Source organism: Girardinichthys multiradiatus, chromosome 19 (genome assembly GCF_021462225.1).
Source record: "Girardinichthys multiradiatus isolate DD_20200921_A chromosome 19, DD_fGirMul_XY1, whole genome shotgun sequence".
Taxonomy (NCBI): domain Eukaryota; kingdom Metazoa; phylum Chordata; class Actinopteri; order Cyprinodontiformes; family Goodeidae; genus Girardinichthys; species Girardinichthys multiradiatus.
The window spans coordinates 4,044,950-4,064,393 of NC_061811.1; the positions used below are offsets into that span (position 1 = coordinate 4,044,950).

Here is a 19,444-nt window from a genome sequence, read left to right on the forward strand (position 1 = left end):
AGAATTGTAAACAGTACCTGGGTGACATTCGACTGTTGGTTTTATATTCTAAGAGGTTGGTCAACATCTGCCCTCATTGATTCAGGAAATTAAGTCATCAGCCTTGAAAATGTTAGTGGCTTTTTGTTCCTTCCTTATCCACTGATTAACCACAAACCCAGAGGAACTAGACATTAAGAATATTGCAGATGACAACAACTGCACTGGCCTAAGAAACTGTACTTGGCTGTGTTTCTGTTTTCTCCAAACAGAGTTGCCTTGATAATTAACCTGTACATTAACTTCGCGGCTGATGGGAAGCGGCATGTGGATATGAGCTCAGTGAGTCATGGAGATTGATCCTGAATGTGATGGGATGGCAGAGGCAGGAAGCCTCACAGTTTGGCAGATGCTGCCATACCTGTCAATTCTTACATTCTGTTCAGTGTAGCAGGTTCAGAGAGAGTCTCATTTCCTGGGTTTGGCTCATGAAGCAGTCTGGCACAGGAACAAAACTGAAAGTGAAGTTACAAGATGTTGACACCGTGGGACTGCATAGCAGCAAACTTTCTGTCAGCTTGAGCACCTGACTGGTTCTCTGTGATGGACTGAAGTCACACCTGGGTTGCTGTTATTCCTGACAGCATGCAAAATTACCATATTTATTGAAAAGTATTGTGGAACAGTGAAATATGTCATCTTTATGTTGCAAATGTTATCAGTTTTGGTTGTTTGACTCATCAAACAGGTACATCTCAGTAAATTAGACAAATATATAAACGTTATTTTACTTCAGCAATTCAATTCAAAAAGTGAAATTCATACAATTTATGGATTATAGAAGACTGCTGACCTGACAGATGTCCAGGGTAAGCAGCCGAAGGTCATTGCTAAAGAAACTGGCTGTTCAGATTGCTGTGTCAAAGCATATTCATGGAAAGTTGGCACAGGGAAAAAGTCTTGAAGCAAAGCCGTTAGAGATATTAGAAAAGATTTATAAAGTGCAGCTAACGTCAGAGCTTCAAGAGCCACCAGACACACATATCTAGGATATGAGCTACAACTGTTACATTCCATGTGTCAAGCCTCTCCTGAACCAGAAACAATGTCAGAAGAGTTTTACCGAGGCAATGTAGAGAAAAGACTGCAATTTCCTCTTTTCAGATTGAAGTAAATTTTAAATTTCATTTGGGAATCAGAAGGTCAGAGTCTGAAGGAATAAAGGTACAGCATCCAAGCTGCTTGAGGTCCAGCGTGAAGCTTCCACAGTCAGTGATGATTTTGGGAGTCATATCATTTGCTGGCATTGGTCCACCTGTGTTTCATCAAGTGCAATGTCAGAACAGGAAATTTTAGAGTGCTTCGTGCCTCCCTCTGCTGACGAGCTTAATGGAAATGTTGATTTTCCAGCAGAAGTGGGTACTGGCCCAAGCTGCCAAAGGTACCAATACCTGCTTTACCCACCATGGTAACACCAGCAATCTAGCTGGACCTCAACCCCACAGAGAATATATGGGCTGTTGTACAGAGGAAGATGAGAGACACCAGAACCAACATTAAAGGCCAATATTAAAGCAACCTGGGCTTCCTGAACACCTCAGCAGAACCACAGGCTGATCACTTCCATACCATGCTGCATTAATGCAGAAATTCATGCAAAGGGAGCTCTGACCAAGTACTGAGTGCAAATACTGTACAGAATACGGACATACTGTTCAGCAGGACCAAATTTCTGTATTAAACGTTTAATCGGTCTGATGTGATGTTTTAATTTTGTGAGAAACTGAATTTGACTTTTTAATTAGCTGTAAGAAAGAATCATCAAAGAACTTCAACACTCTGTGGGAAATGACTCTACAAGTTTGACTGTTTGAACTGAATTATTGATATAAATTTACTTTTAATTTATTGAGCTGCACCTGTGTGTGATGATTGACAGTAGCTGTTACACTCTATGGAAAACCACCAACAGTTTTTAAATTGAGAGTTTTGAATGTTAGTCTGATTATTGTGATCATTTCTAACAGCTGATGGTGCGCCTGCTTTACTACCTTTAATGCTTGGAACAATCTCTTCCACTGAACCGTACTCCGGGTCAGCCTCTTACTGGGCACTGAGCTCCACATAATGGCAGCAGGCACTGGGCACTGAGCTGAGGCACAACAGCGGTAGACCAGCCCAGGCCGAAATCAGGCCTATTAGTTGTAATCATTGGTGCATGAGGATTTCAGCTGCTTCTTCTCACCTCAGAGGTAAACTGACTCAATGACTGACTGACTCCGAATCCTTAGGAGGTTTTGTTTTTCTCCAAGTTACCTTTGAGCAAAAACGCTGTTAATTTTTTATTTATTTTGCATTATGTTGATATCTTGTAATTCCTCAACAATTTCCTCTAAGGTGTTGTGAAAATTACAAGAATAATTGAAACTAAACTAAGAAGAGTCATTGTTTAAAGGTAGCACATAGAAAAATGGCCAAATAATTACAGTATCCACCGTGGATTCTTTTTAGCTGCACTGTATGCGTTACAAGCAGAAACCATCAAATCTATTGGCATCTCTGGGAATAGCTTGAGAAAACCTTTAAAATGAGTTTGTTTTTTTGAAGCAATATAATCACATACAATATTATTTTTTAAATAAAGTGTTTAATTTGAGTCAATTTGATTAAGCACTAACATACAGACCAGAGAGGACCAGAGAGAGGATTATTTGACCATTCCTATTTGCACAAACTTTCTAGATGGTCCAAAGTCCTGGGTCTTCTCTGATGTGCTCTTCTACTCAGCATAGCCCACAGGTTTTCTACAGGGTTTAGGTCTGCTGACTCAGATTGTTCTAGAAGAAGGTTGATTTAGTGTCTGTTGTAACATTTCTGTGTTTATTTATTTATTATGTGTTTATTATTCTGCTGAAGGACTCCATAAAAACCTATGTGTAGTTTTCTGGCAGAGATTTGTACGTATGATGTCCTGGTTCCACTAAGTAGTAACAATACAATGCATTCAAACAAATTTCTTAAATCCTTTGAAAGAGGGGGCTGCGCTGTGGCGCAGTTGATAGCACTGTTGCTTTGTAGCAAGAAGGTCCTGGGTTCAACTCCCAGCAGGGGATCTTTCTGCATGGAGTTTGCATGTTCTCCTTGTGCGTGGGTTCTCTCCGGGTACACCGGCTTCCTCTATGACCTGACTGTTAGGTTAATTGGTTTCTCTAAATTGCCCTTAGTTGTGAATGGGTGCATGCTTGGTTGTTTGTCCTGTGGGTGTCTGTGTTGCCCTGCGATGGACTGTCGACCTATCCAGGGTGTACCCTGCCCTCCGCCCATAGACTGCTGGAGATAGGCACCAGCTTTCTCACAACCCACTATGAAAGAAGCGGTAGAAAATGACTCACTGACTGAATCAGGAACAGGCCTACGTAAAGTAAAACATTATTCTTCAGCTACATTTCTATTGTAGGGATTTAAAGTGGTGCCAACAGCTGGGTATTGTTTATTTTGTAAAAATAATAATTTCTTAACACTGAATACATTCACAAAAAATTAAATATTGTGTTATTTTCAGATTTGTTCAGTATGAGATTACGCTGCTGCAGCAATAACAGATCTCTACTTTTTGTACATCTTTCCCAGTAGTGCTAGTGTATGTGGCAGATACTGTATAATTTAAATTACGCATAAACCTAAATTTTATATTTTTTCTTGTTTAAACTGAACAATATAGAGAATCTAAAGTCAGTGTTGTGATTATTAATCTGAGAATATTATTTAATATTTAATATTAATATTTTAATATTTTATCAAATAATATTTCAGTCTGTTAAGGGTTGTCCTGTGAATACCAGCCCAGTAAGGCGATGGTATTAGGACAAAATAGAAAGGTGTGAGATGAGCTCTGACATTATTGAACAATATAAACTCTGCACATATATGGAATGAATTCACACAATTTCTTAAAATACAAGAATTTATGAACAAAAATAAGTCAACGCAAAGTCAAACATATTTCAATCAACAAACTCTTTACTATGCTAAAACAATCCAACTAAACTACCAAGCAGAATTAAAGAATAACGAAGACTAATGGGCTATGTACAATATAAACAAGTTGATTAAAGATGATTAGAAATCATGACCAAAAGAGTGATGCAACATTACCATGCAATGTTTATGTTTGAGAACCAAGGATTATCTTGAAGAATCTGGAAATGAAGTTAAGTTAGACTTGGAACTAACTTAGACAATAATCAGCAAATGTTTAGACAACCATTCACAATGCAAGATCAGGTAAAATATTATTTTAATGAAATAATATTTTGAATAATGATCTGCTGAATGAAATTAACCTTCTGGATGGCTAATTCTCAACAGTGTCTCATTAGCTGTCTTTACTTATTGAAATAATATTTGAAGAAATATTATTAAGGGAATATTTTGGAAAGAGACAAATCTTTCTGGAGAAATGGGGCTTAATGATGTTTACTTAGTTATCAGATTTAGTGAAATAATGTTTAGGGACTATTATTCACTAGCTTGAAACTAATAACCTTTCTGTTAAATATTCTTTAGCACCAGAATCAAACACATACCTTTAAAATACCAGGGTTAATAAAAGGGTTAAAATGCATAAGCGCGGACGGCGCGTTATGATCAATCTTCTGTTTAAAATCACCCTTCAAGAAAGTTTGTCTTAACTTTAAAAACATACAAACAAAGAACACAACCTGTGTGCTGCAGATAGCCTGCTAGCACCAAGATAGCTGAGTTCAACACAAACAAAACCAAACTTCATAAAATGAAAAACGTTTAGATCATTTCAATCTAAATCTTTCTATTATTGTTCTGCCCAAAACACTTAATCTCATAAGCTGTGGTGAGGAATGTTGTCCAAGCGACGATGAAGTTTGAAGAAGGTATCCACAGTGAACAAAGGGTTAGCTTCCCGCTAGCCTCCAGCTGTGGAGGAAGAACGTCTCGTTACCATGGTGATGGGGTCTCTGCCGTGTGGAAGAGGGCGGATGTAGCAACAGCTGTGCTTTTATTTGGGTAATGGCATCACAGGAAGTCCGCAGTTATCCCATTTCCTGGCTGTGCTGGAAGAAGGTTAATGCACTTTATTTTGAAAGTTCCAGAAATGTCCGTACCGGAGTTTAATGTTGTATCCATGGCTGTGGGTCCCAACATAAGCAACCAGTTAACAGAGATCAACAGAACTCCCTGTGATTCCTATTCTAAAAGCCAAATCCATTTAATTCAAACTGATTTTTCCCAGGATTATTTCTCGTTAATTATTCAATCTCTTTATGTGGCAAAGTATAATAAAACATAAATCACTCGTATAATGATAATTTTATATGCTTTGCTTAATTTAAATTGCAAAAATGTAGGTCAATAGATTTCAAATAAAACAAGACCATAAATAAAATGTCATGTTTAATCCAAATCCACCAAAAGGTTTTTATGTCCCTTCGGGAGTTTAATGTCAGATTTATGCAAGATAGAAAAACTAGCGTACTCGTTGTTGCAATTTTGTTATAAAGAGTTTAAAGACTTTACTGTATTTGGTTACTGTAACAAGCATGCATTTTGATGTGGCATCTGATCCTTTTGCCTAATTTAATCACAATTAATTTTTAATAAGCACACCTCTTTCATATAAAGGCAGCGAGGAGGAGACCTCCAATCATCAGAGCTGCTTGGAACAACAGCAGTGTAAAATTAACTGTGAAGGCAGCTGCTCTTTCAGCTCAAACCCTTTTGTTGAGTGCTGAAAAACAATGAATTATTCTCTTTGCAGGCAGTATGTGGGTGTAGGGAGCAGGACAGAAGGCAGGACTACAATCCACAGCCCAGATCAAAAGGTAGGCAAAGTTTAAAATGAATCCACAAATGCAGATGAAGGATGAGCGAATATTTGTTTGCAAGATGTGTTGAATAAGGTAGTGCATGCGATCGCAACATGTGTGCCTGTGTTTGACAAAGGAAACAGCTGAAAAATAATATATGCATATAAGTGGATCACAGAATGTTTGGTTATTTAGTTTGCAACAGCTCAGATATATTAGAAAGTTTTAGTGGTTGGTTTTAATGGTTGAAGAAAAAATGTTATAGAAGTTAATTGTTATTTAGGTCTCCTGAGTTGATGCTCTGCAGAGGCGCATTTAGCGGCAGTAACAGCTAAAAGTCTTAAAGTGAAACATTGATTTCAAAGGTTTAACAAATAACAATCTGGAAAGTGTTGCATGCATATGTGTTCAGCTCCCCTGAATCAATACTCTGTAGAAACCATCATCTGCTGCAGTTATAGCTGCAATTTTTGGTGTATGTTTCTACCAGATTTGAATGTCTAGAGACTGAACTTTCTCTCCAGTCCTTTTTGCAGAACAGCTCGAGCTCACTCAGAGTGTCTGTGAACAGCTTTCATGACTTACCACAGATTCTGAATTAGATTAGGTCTGGGCTTTGACCGGGCCATTCTAACATGAATGTGCTTTGATCTAAAGCATTCTGTTGTAGCTCTTCCACATGTAAGCTATATCCCCTACATGAGTAATGACAAATAGGTCTTCTTATGGCTTCCTTTGAACATTGACTTTTTTCCTGCCACTCTTTCACAAAGACCAGACTTATAAAGTGCACAACTTATAGCTTAGATTCTCTCACCTGAGCTGTTAATCTTAGCAACTCCTCCAGAGTTACCATGGGCCACTTGGCTGCATCTCAGATGCTATCCTTGTCAGTTAAGGATGAAAGCAACGTGTAGCTATTATTTAGGGCCATCAGAATAAAAAGGGCTACATACAAATGCATTTCATACTTTTGAGATTTTATTCACAGAACACTTTAAAACCAAATATCCGTTTTCCTTCCAGTGTACTTATTTTATGAATTAATTAACATATTTTACGATGGAAACAACAATAATAATACTAAAATAAATAATAATAATGGTCCTGTTATGTGATAAAGCATGATTAGAAATTTCTTTTAAATCATAGGTGAGGTGTGGGTTATGATCAGAAAGCATTTTTACATTCAAAGTTTCCGAAAGTATGCTAAGTCAAAGAGGTACACTGTGGTGAACATGCCTTTGTTTTTGTTGCAAAAAACAACAACAGCAAAAAAACTAAATCAGTTTCAACATCAGATAAATCTAGAGTTATATAAAAATATAGTTTATGCGGTTTTCAGGCAGTCAAAGGCCAGAGAAGAGATTCTTGTGGAATGAATACTTTGAGTAAAATTGCCACAGTGTTGTGATATTTCCAAAGCATTTTAAAACAGCTGTGCCTTTGCTTTTTTAAGAAAGAATATCAACTATTATATATGCAGTTGCTAAGATAATGCATTGTAACACTTATAAAATACTATTTATTACATTTATTTAGTTTTTTTGAGTGGGTGAAAAAGGTAAAGTAGCTGTCTTTCAGCCAGCTTAATAGTAGTGTGCAGCAACAGTTGTGGGAGGAACAGTTGCATTGTTCTGGTCACTCTGGTACTCACTTTGGCAATTCATTAAGATGACTTTAATTAACAGGAGTAATGTGATGAAATGTGGAAGCAGTTAGAAACCTTAGTATACCTTGAAACTGATGACTGGTCTAATTGCGCTGCTCAAGGTGGAAGCAGGTTGGAGTAGCTCTGTTACTAAAAATTATGGAGAACCCTTAGCATCCTCTTCATGAGACTGTTGTACAACAACAGTGTCTTCAGTCAGAGGCTTCTTCAGATCATCTGTAAGACGGACCACTGCAGTATTTATAAAATAATTATTTTTGAAATGAATTGAATTTGAATTCCTGTTTCCAGATAATTGCAAATATTGTTAGACATCTCAAACCTTCACTGAAGAAAAAAGGGAAACAAAACACAAAGACCGACTGAAAAACCATCCCTTCCATCCAAACTGAAACTATATTTGGAGCTCATTTATGAACATATAATTCCCTGATGATATCCCGCCCCCAGCTTGTAACCCTTCGTGCCACTTACTGCATAACGCTGTCCCTCAGATCTTCTTCTCTCCTTCTCACCTTAGCTGTGATACCCATGAAGCTTCTGCCAACCTCTAAAGAAACATTTTGAAAAAAACAGAGTTATGCTGTTGGTGTGTTGTCTGCAGGGCATTCACCTGCCTGACAGACACACCGACAGAAGGAAAAAGGAAATAAGTGGTGAAAGACAAAGGAAAAGATCCAACATTTACCTAGCTCCTCAATGTTACCCATGACAATTTTTTTTGGCTTTCATCTGAAAGCAAATACGAGAGTTCAGCAGGTTCTGTAACTCACCCAGAAACGTCTCTGAGAACGGACGTAGAAGTTTATTATTAGCCAATAATTCGAGCAGCTGCAACGAGGCAGTCAGTCTATATGAAAAAATATGGGAAAATGATGCAGTGTGTGTTTACCATGATTTGGTTTGCAGGATGAATCCAATAAAGATGATGAAGAAGTCTCATCTCTGTACCTTCCTAGGCTGGGATGTGTGGCTGAGCTTTCAGTGGAGTGAGGGGAGACAGAGCACTGGGAGAGGGAAGTGATTACTGTCGTTAGGTCGACAGGAAATGTTGCATCTCTTTGACGTTTAGTAATGATCGCAGCAGCTGGGAACAATAAAACTCCAGCATTGCACAATTATTGGCCTGCCTTACTTACACTGGATAAAAGTAATAATGCATATTAGCCCCACATCCCCCTGTAAAGTCGCACCAGCTTTGGAGGAGAGGAATCAAATTAGATTTGCTGCACAGGAAGCTGAGTGGGCCGACGGTTAAGATTGACTGGAGGAAGACATCCTGCAGCGCTGCATGATTTGATCACTCTCACTCTCTTACTCACAGTATCAATCCATCCATCTTTTGTGTCTCCTGTTTCATTTCTCATGAGTATGTACCTTTGAGACAAAGAGGGAAGATTAAAATGATGCTCAGGTTGTCTTGACAGCAGCTCAGATTCAGGAAAGACGGGAATCAGCATTGGAAGATTTAGAAAAAATTATGAGTGACACAAAAAGAAAAGAAAAGTAATCTGTTTAACTGTCTGCCATGATGCAGATCATTGTTGAGGTTTTCCGACTTTGATGTTCTTGGTGTGAGCTGATGTTGGTCTGAAGAACATGAATGAGATTATTTAGAGAAACAAATGCAATCAATCTGATTTGTGTATTTGAACAATTAAAAGATGTTCACACTTGCTTTGGATACAAATAAAGCCCAGTCCCAGCTGCTGCAGCCTTCACTGATACTGGTCCTTTTATGCTTTATGTCCATTTAATGTGACTACAAAACATTATAAACATTTTAAATTTCGACATGATTTCTGTTTGACTTACAGTGCCTTGTTCATACCCCTGGACGTTTTTGACTTTTTGTCACATAACCAACAACATATATTTTATTTGGATTTTGTGTGCTTGGTAAAGCAAAATTTTAATTATATGATGAAGATGCGGTTTTAAAATTTTAAGAAAAATTTTCCAAAGTATGGAGTACATTTGTATCCAGCCCTGTGATTTAATACATTGTAGAACCACCTTTTGGTTGAATTAAAGCAGCAACTGTATTTTTACTGGTTATGTTTCTACCAGATTTGCGTCTGGCATTTATGTGAACGTATCTGAGCATCAATTTGTAAGTCTTACCAAATATTTTAATTTAGGTTTAGGTGATTCTAACCTGTGGATTTTTGTATTATGCATAGAAAATGTTTGTGTGTTTAGTTAGATTTAGGGCTGGACTTTGACTGGGCCATTCTAACACCTCAATCTGATTTGATCTAAGCCTTTCTATTGCAGTTCTGGCTGTATGTTTCGGGGGGTTGTCCTGCTGGAAGGTGAACCTTCACCCCAGTCTCAAGTCTTCTGCAGCCTCTAAGCAGTTTTTTCTTCCAGGATTTTCCTGGATTTAGATCCATCCATCTTCTCATCACGACGCTGAGGGGCAAAATGACAAATAAGCAGGTTATTGCATTAAATCTTTAGGCTGGGCTGCAGACCTGCTGCTAATGCAACGTCTGACATAGACAATAAATGATATAACCTAAATACAATACATTATTCCTTCCTTCTTAGTGGACCAATACTAGAAGACCAAGACACCACTACCGGTTCTTGGGCCGGTGGTTGGGGACTTCTGTAAACTTTAAATGGGACTTCTTGCTGCTTTCTTTGAGCATTGCTCTCTTGACTTTACTCTAAGAAAGCATGGAAACCTGAAAACCCATTTTTAATCATTTAAAATCATACACACAAATGTATTTCCGCAGGTAATTTGAATACTATTTTTGCTTGTAACAATAACCTGCTACTGCTTCAATTTAATTTATTTAGTCATTCACAAGTTTATATTTTTTGCATCTCTATCCATTAACTGGGTGCTACTATTTTGTGTATAGATATACACGAAATAGTATATAAAACATCATATCTGGATTCAGGGGAGGATGAAAGTTCTGAAGTATCGTTCTCCATATCCAATGGAGGCCTCAAGATGCCTTGACCTTTGTGCTCTGTGTGAATGTGTGTGGGCGTCTGCATGCATGTGTTTAAAGAGACCTGAATATTAATGATCGATTAAACTTGTCATGGCTGTGCAGGAATATCAAGTGGTGCATTTGAGATTCAAAGATATTCTGAATCTCCATATTTACCTCTAACCTCTCTTTACTCTTGGTGATTGAATCTTGAAATATCAATAAGGTTGAATGTTATATTCCAAAACATGTGTTTGTTCTTTCAAAACTTTCTGCCAGGTTATCAGTGGTGTGAACAAACTTCCCCTTCAGTTGCAGAATACATTGTTCAGAGATGGTCTGAGATTGCGTAAGAGCACTGAAACTGCTTTGAAAGACTTTTCAAAAGAACAAAGTAAATAAGACAGAAACAATCTGGTTTTTATTTTGTGAGTTTCCTATCAGTAACAAAAGAAACCTGCTGTTCTGTCAAACCCTCGAGTGAAATAAAGAAAAAAACAAAAAACTTCTCAGAAAGTCCTCTGACACCGGATGCTTACGTCTCGATATAGCAAGTGTGCGGTTGTGTGTCTTCTGGGTTACTTTTTCAGAGGGGCTTTGAAGGAAGCTATCAAAACCTCGCTCTTTTATCCCCTCTGGCCCCAGAACTTTCTACTCCTCCGCAGGTGGTTTCCCTTCCAGTCTCTGCACGCTCGCTCGAGCTTGCCCACACCTACTACAGCCGTACCTCAGGAAAAATGCTTCAGCGAGTTTTCCTGCTGGCCTCGAATGACTTTCAGAGGCCTCTTGAAAATAGGCCACACAATGTTAGATGTTTTTTCATCATTCTTCTCAACCACACACATAAACACAAATGGAGTTCCTCGTAAAAGTGTTGATAGCCCTTGACTATATTGATACATTGATTTATTTGTTTACAGATCTTTAAATCTGCAACATGAATTATGCACATTTATATTCATCCCCCCTGAGTCAATACTTTGTAAAACAACTTTTTGCTGGAACTCCAGCAGCAAGTCTTTCAGTTAATGTCTCTACGAGCTTTGCATATTTAGAGACTAAAAGTGTTGCCCATAGAGAGAACATCTGTGAACTTCAGGTTTCAAGCCTTGCCACGGATTCCCAGATTGCTTTAGGTCTGTACTTTGCCTAGGCCATTCCAAAACATGAATTTGCTTTGAATGAATATGTTTTAAACCATTCCATGAAGATGGTGACTTCTAATATTTTTCCTGTAGGCCAGAAAGGGTAATCGTGGGTTCATCTGACCAGAGCACTTTCGTTTGAAGTTACCTCTACATGAAGTGCAGCAAACTTTAAATGAAACTTGTTATGACCCTCTGTTTAACAGTAGCTTTCTTCTTGATACTCCTCAATAAAAGCTAGATTTTTCTAGAGTGCACCAATAACAGCTGTCCTGTATACAGACTCTTACGCCTGAGCTGTGGATCTCTGTAGCACCTCCAGAGCTACCATAGCCCTTTTGGCTACTTTATCTCCTTACCCGGTCTGACAGCTTAGGTGGGCCGCCATGTCTTGCCAGGTTTGCAGTTGTGGTCTCCCATGTTGGAATAAGTGTCTTGCTGTAAATTTATTTGTTTAAAAGTTCACTTTAATTTAGATTAGACTTATACTTGTACCATTAAACAGAGTAAAAAAAAATATCACGTTGAATGAAAAACATTTTGGTTTCATTGTTTTTCTATGTAAATATTAAAGTTCAATTCAGAAATAAAGATACAAATAATTTCCAGTTTTGATGGAAACTGGACCTTACCCATATGCTTAGGTTTATTCAGCTCATTTTTGGTAAACTGTGTTTGAGAACGGACTAATTGGTTTATTTAAAGAAATTCTACTTGTCTTCAGGTATCAAATGTAGTTTTGTTGGACTGAAACTTCATTGATAGGTTTTCGATCTGGGCTGTGGATTGTATCATTTTCTGGGTATATTTATTTTATGACAGTTGGCATCAGTATATCCCAATTAAGTGACTGGAGCCCAAACTGCAACCATAGATCCACTGATGGTAACATGGTTGGTAATTAGGAGTGCACTGTCCTTAGCAACGGTGTCTTTTGTCATAAAAACCATGTGGTCTTCTCATGGCCACCGTGATGTCAGCGCCTCATTCAGGCCCGGTGCAGAGATCTTACCTGTGTGTTTGTACAGTAAGTAGGGCATCTACAATCAGTTACAATGTCATTGGTTGGTCCATCGGTAAGTTCAGGGAAGTGGAAACTGGTTTGTTGTAGCACCACCTTTCAAGCTAATCACTTTCCCACTGAGTTAACAGATTGAGCTGGTTTGTTCAACATCTTCCCTCTTGAAGCAACAGGCAAAGACTTGCAAACAAGCTGCAAAGTCATCACAGCAGCTTGTTAATGACATTGGTCTCTTTCATTGGAAAATAGCTCAGGAGCAGCATAATGCCCACTGACTGAATATTAGGACTGCCTGATATGCAAAAAATATGCGAGAATGTTGGTAAATGTCACGAGAACAAGTGTCACCAAATATATTACCAGCATAGAGAGCCTTAAAGGGTTTGGTAATGATGCACGGTACTTAAAAAATCAGCTAATATGTACAGCAGTCCAAGTATTTCTCTGGGATACATTTGTCAGATATTGTGCAGCCCTATTAAACAGCATGCTCTGTTCACTGTACAGTACATATTCACACTGGTCCCCTGTTTCTGTTCTACTGTTTTAGTACTGAGAGGGTAATACAACTTTTTTCCATATGGTTGGAAGGACTTTGATAGTATTAAGAACGATAAATACCTCACACCCTTAGGTGTGCAGTTGGTCCATCCTCTTTCCATGTTGCGATGATGGGATGAACAGAAGTCTGTGAGATGCTCAAAGCTCGGGATGTTGTTGTAGAACCTAACCCTGTTTGACATTTTTCAACAACTTCCTCCCTGACCTGTCTGCTGTGTTCCTTGGCCTTCATGATGCTGTTTGTTCTCTAATGTTCTCCAACAAACCTCTGAGGTCAGAAACAGAACAGCAGCAGTAATACTAAGATTAAATTAATCACAGTTGGACTAATAAGGTGACTTCTGAAGGCAGTTGTTCCCACAGGATTTTATTTAGGGTTATTAAAATAAAGGCTGCTTAAGGAACTGCAATTTTCTGACTTTTGTTGAAAAAAAAAAGACAGCCGTATATTCTTCTTTTCAACTTCACAATCATATGTTCACAATCAACTATGTTGTACACTGAAATGTGTGGTTGTAACATGACAAAAAGTGAAAAAGTTGAAGGGATGTGAATACTTTTGCAAGGCTCTGAAGGTGAATGATAAAACAATTATGTCACTGGTAGGGTTGTAAGAGTGGTTATGAGTCAAGTCAAAGTTGGTGAGTCTGAATGCTTGCATGGAGAAACAATGTGGGAGGTGTTGGAAAATGAAGTTTTGCCGAAAATTCAATCCGGAAGACTCCCTCCTACCTCAGCCGGTCCAAGGGCTCCTCCATGCATCTCCGCCCATCCAATCAGCGTCAAGTCCACACCTTCTCGTCAGCCAATCAACTCCAAGGCTTCGCTTTAAAGATTCTCATTGGCAAGAATCTCTCGCTCTTCCGCTGAGCTTTGACCGACCTCCTCCCCATCTCCTCCTTCTGGACTCACAACAGCCCAATCCTTCAGGCCTCCAATCTACCACCAGTCGGATCCCGGGGGGAAGACATCTCTAATTTAATCCTAAAAATACTCATTCAAGTCCTCATCATTCGCAGAGTTCAGGTCTTCCCCCGTGGTCTGAGCGCCAAAGAAATGTATATAAAAATTAAAATCTAATAGCCTTTCTTTGTGTTTTCCATTTGTGAGTCTTACAGGATTTAAATCACTTTTATGTTTCTTACTTTGAGCTTTAGGTGCAAATATTGGACATGACAGTCAGATGGGTCAGATGGTTTCATATGGTGTGATGATGTTCAGATAGATTTTGTGGATTTGTGTGACTATAAGTTAAACCTGCCCATTACGATGGCTAAATGCCACCATCGTTTTCATGCCCAACGAAATGGGCCGAGGAAAATCTCCTTGCTTGGATTTCCATCACTGTTTAACGGACGTGCCAATCATTTCAGGTCGCTGTTTGTTAATCGTCTTATCAGTCTAATTGAGCAAGATGTGGCAAACTCCAGAAAATTCTCCTGTCTGTTTCTGTTTCGCTCACCCCTCTCTCTCAAAGTTTTTCCTCTCCCTGGCTGGGCAGCCGCAGGTTTCCAAACAAACTAGCCGAAACATGTTGTCTGTGAGTCCGTCTATCCAGCCCTCCCGCTGGGCAACAAAGCTGCCATCCACAATGTAAGCAGGTGGCGCTGGCATCCCGGGGAGAATGGGCAGAGCATGTGGGCGTCACACAGACGACGCCAATCCAAAATTCCCAGCTGACCTCCAAAAACCAAGGCTACGGCTGCGCTCGCCAATCTTCGGCAAACGCAAGTTTTGTTTCCATGTGTGTTTGCATGGATCTACCTCCTCATCTTCAGCTCTTGTTTTGCTTGCTGCGATCACGTTTTCAGTTCAAGAATGTCTTAGACTTTTTCTTTCTTTTTCCTGCACGTCTCTCTCACTGAGTGTGTTTGCTTTGTGGGGGTGCTGTTTAGCCGAGTGGGACCAGCATCAGGCCCCGGGCCAGCCGCCTTCAGTTGGATGTTAATGAACGGAACAGGAGTGGGCACATCTGATGAGGCTGGCCGTGCTGTCGACTGATTTTCATCTGGTGTGTGCGTGCCTGTTTGCGTGTGTCTGACAACAGGTGCAGGCCAGATCTCTGTGCACTGACAAAATACAGTCTCTGCTGTGCCAACACAGGTGATTTCCACCCAAGACACACAAACACACAGTCCAGTTTTCTTACATTTGTTCCTCTGTTCTGAAGCAGAGGATGCTTTAAAAACAAACTGCAGAGCCTTGCAAAAGCATTCGCACCCAATGAACCTTTTCATATTGTGTCACATTATTCTGATCAGACAGACCATGACAAGGCAGAGGAAAACTGAAAAGTGAAAGACAATCTTGCATGCATGCATGGTTTTTAAAATTTTTTACACCAAAAATCTGGATATTGTGTAATGCATATACATATGCATATATATAAACACATTTCACTGCAATTACAGTCGGATGTCTTCTTGACTTTACCAGTTTTGGGGTCCTTCTAATACACACATCATTATCGCTCAGTGTGTGTATCTTTGCTGCCTTGCAGGAAGGTGAACCTCCTCAACCCCAAACTGGTTTTCTTCCAGGACTCACCCACCACCATCCATCTTTCCATTAATTCTGATTAGGTTCTATGTCCCTGCAAAGGAAAAGGATCCCCACAGCATGATGCTGCCATCACCATGTTTTACCTTGGTTATAGTGCATTCAGGACAATACACAGTGTTAATTTCCCTCCACAAATATTATTTTGCATTTAGGCCAAAAGGTTCAGTGTTGGTCTCTGGACTTTAAACATATCATCTCATCACCTTGCCTGGCCTATCAGTTTAGGAGGACACCCAAGTCTTGGTAGGTCAGCAGTTGTTCCATCCGCTCTCCATATCCAAATGATGGATTGATCAGAGCTCTGTGAGATGTTTAGAGCTTGGGATATTGTTTTAGAACCTAACACTGCTTTAAACGTCTCCACAGCCTTCTTCCTAACCAGTCTGCTGTGTTCCTTGGTCTTCATGATGCTAGTTGTTTTCTAATGTTCTCTAACAAACCCCTGGGATCTTCACAATCCGTTATATTCATAAAGTAAACACAGGTGAAATTCGATTGACTAATTAAGTGACTTCTGAAGGCAGTTAGTTGAACTGGATTTTATTTAAAGTTGTTGGTAAAATGGGTGAATGCAAATGCATGCCTTTCTTTTTAATATTTAAAACAAAATTTTGAAATTCATGAATAATGTTCCTTGAACCTCATAATGACGCATTACTTTGTGTTGGTTTGTTACATTATATCCCAATAAAACACAATGAAGTTTGTGGCTGTAACATGAAAAATGCAAATACTTTTGCAAGTTCCTGTAAATGATGGTCTAACTGAGATTTTAAGTCTTTCCTATCTCTGATTATTCCAACATAGGTACAGTTTAAATTACTGCCGTTGAGCTGATGATGTAAAGCTGACAGACAAACATGGAAACACCTGTCACATCCAGCCGTTTATCAAACAACTCACGTATGAGCAACCTAAACACATTCAGAGGAAGGTCTTAGTGACAACATCCTGTTTCTCGCAGGCTGTCAACATGCCTGAAGCAGCAACAGTAAAAGCATTTCCATTTGTTAGAACAGTACCTGTGTAGGCCTTTCTTACACATCTTGATTTCAAATAAAACTGTCCAGCTCTGCAAAGCACCTGCTACAGGCGGACTACCTCCAAAGCCGCTCAGAACAATAGAACCTAATAGAACCCAATGTCCCATTCCTGTGCATTGTGTTTGGACAGAAGCAGAAGAGACGGGACTGGGATTCTCCGTGGAGTGAGACAATTTTTGCTCGTATCCAAAAATAACAAAGAACAAAGGCGGATAAATGAGTGAGTTTTTGAGCACAAGCTAGTGGGCTTTGGCAGCAGCGTCCAGGCAGGAGGGGAGGTGGGGGGGACGGGCAGAGCTAGCTAGCGGCCCGTCCACACATCTGTCCACACAGCACGGGGTACGTTCCAACGACACCCACAGAAACAGGCTTAACCTTCTCTTCCCCCACCACCTGTTCATTACTATGGGCCCCCCCACCGAGCCACCACCATTCTGCTCTTCTCCTCTCACCCGCTCCCTTGTTCCTATTCTCTCTGTCTGCCGCTACTTATCTCTTTGTTTTCCTGCCCTCCTTTCTTCTATCGGCTCTCTATTGTTCGTCTGTGTCTTTTATCTGTTTTTCACTTTTTAATTTCTCAAAATGCAGCTTTATCTCAGCTCACTGGCTCCTGCCAGAGAGCCTCTTAGTGGTGGTCAGGAATCGACATCGATCCATCGGTGTATGTTGTTTGTCGAACAGAGAGGGCTCATCATGCAGGAGGAGAGAGAAATGGCTGGTGTGTGTGGTGCGGGATGGAAAAGAGGCCTTTGATGAATTGTCTCTGAAAGTGCATCAGTCTACCCACATCTTCAAACCCCCCAATGGCTCTTGTCTGCCTTCAGACTAATTTTTCTCCACATTGTTGGTAATTTGAGCATTCTCGCCCATGGCATCTTTCATAGTTGGCCCATTTAAATTCCCTTTTGAAAATCTATTGGGAGGAAGGAAATGACAAGATTTAGCTTATTGAGGTGTGCCAGAACATCCTGGGAATGTGAAAGAGAAGAAAACCATCATCATTGTTCTACTATGTTACTGTAAAATCTCTTTAGCCTTCAGATGATGGCTAAAGAGGCTCAACTTCTCAAAGCTTCACCTAAAACCTAAACCGGATGCGGCAAAATTAAAACCAAAATCTAAAGCAGTTCACAGAGAGGTCGGGACATTTTTCTGTGGTGTGATTCCTGTAAAAACAAAACCAAAGAGAGGAAGGAGAGGAGACTAAATTGCACCCAGGCAGAAAAGATTAAATATTTAATAAGACCTGGAATTACATCTAAAGTGATGCAACCAGTCAGCCTTTTCCAAAACCACTATTAATTAATATCAAAAGATAAACTAGGCCTTGTACTAAATACCCAGAGAACATACACTCACCAGCCAATTCATTGGGGACACCTGCTCATCTGCTTGTTGACACAAATATTGAAGCAGCCAATCACCTGGCAGCAGCTCAATACATTAAGGAATCTAGATGTTGTGAAGATGCCTTCTGAGGATGATCTGAAAGAGATGAGCGACTCGACCAGTGGCAGCTGTTGGACAGTTACCAGAGGTCAGAGGAGAATGGAAAGACTGGTTCCACATGATAGGCAAAGTTTGAATAACTATTGATTACAACCAGGACACTATCTCTGGATGCAAATGGATCCAATGGTCAGAATTTGGCATAAACAACTCAAAGACAGGAACTATATGACTTATGCAGAACTGAATCAGGTGCACCTGTCCAAGGTGTTCCTCACTTCTTGCCCAAGGAGCGGTGCAGTAAAGCACCAGGTATAAAACGGCGAAGGGGGGAAAGGAGCATCACCTGGTCGGCAGCAGCTGCAGCAATTATCAAACCAAAAAAAATGGAGGAGTCAGTTTATTTGGGTGGGGACGCTTTGGCTATCGGATGGTGTCTGCACCTCTCAGCAACACAGCAAATCTGCATTGATACCCTAAATTTAACCTTGGATTAATCTATGAGCAATTAATACAGAAAGTGATTGGAATTCATCTAATATATTAGTTTAAATAAATGTAAAGGATGTTAGTTTTTCTTTTTCTTTTGATATTATTATTTTATTTCATGTTATTTTAACATTCTACAGTTGAATAAATATTTGGTCAGCTGGTATGAGTGAAGATCTCATGTTTAAAGCAACTGTTCTCATTTTCAAAAACATTAAATACTCATTTGAATAAACATGATTTCAGTGTTGAGCAAAATGTATTGTGATTAGAAGTTTTTGCATTATTAAACAGCTTGAATATAGAGTTGATACATGAAAATTAAATCTGGCCATCCCAGCCCGCGTTGCTGCTCTTCATGAGCCGAAGAGAAATAGTCTGGAAATCTTTGTGGTGTTCGACACGTGGTTTTTCTGCAGGCGTACAACAAGTGAACACCAACGAAGGACTAATGTGAATTAAAAACTCATAGAAAAAGACAAATAGCTGTGCTGTGCTGTTCTATAAACTGAGACACATGCATCTGAGAGTGGCATATTCAGAATAAGGAACATAGATTGTTGTGAGAGTAAATTTGATCCATTTAACTAATTTACTCTCAAACATCAAAACAAATCAAGAAAAAACGTATTTTATAGAAGCTGTGCTACATGTGAGTTTAATTACATTTAAAGCAAAGTGTTAATAAAGCTTTTATTAAAAAGGGATCCGGATGCACATTAATTA

The 19,444-nt window shown here is 39.4% G+C and overlaps 1 long non-coding RNA gene across 3 annotated transcripts; it reads right to left on the reverse strand.

The window, feature by feature from the left end:
- Positions 1-4,823: 4,823 nt before the first annotated feature.
- LOC124855431 lies at positions 4,824-8,716 on the reverse strand. Of its 3 annotated transcripts, none has more exons than XR_007035081.1 (4): positions 8,387-8,716; positions 8,183-8,279; positions 7,969-8,044; positions 4,824-5,069 (listed from the first exon to the last, which is right to left on the reverse strand). It is a non-coding gene; the product is annotated as an uncharacterized LOC124855431 (long non-coding RNA). The 3 variants fall into 3 exon arrangements; XR_007035082.1 differs by having other exon boundaries at positions 4,824-7,710; XR_007035080.1 differs by having other exon boundaries at positions 4,824-8,044.
- Between the last annotated feature and the right edge of the window lie 10,728 nt (positions 8,717-19,444).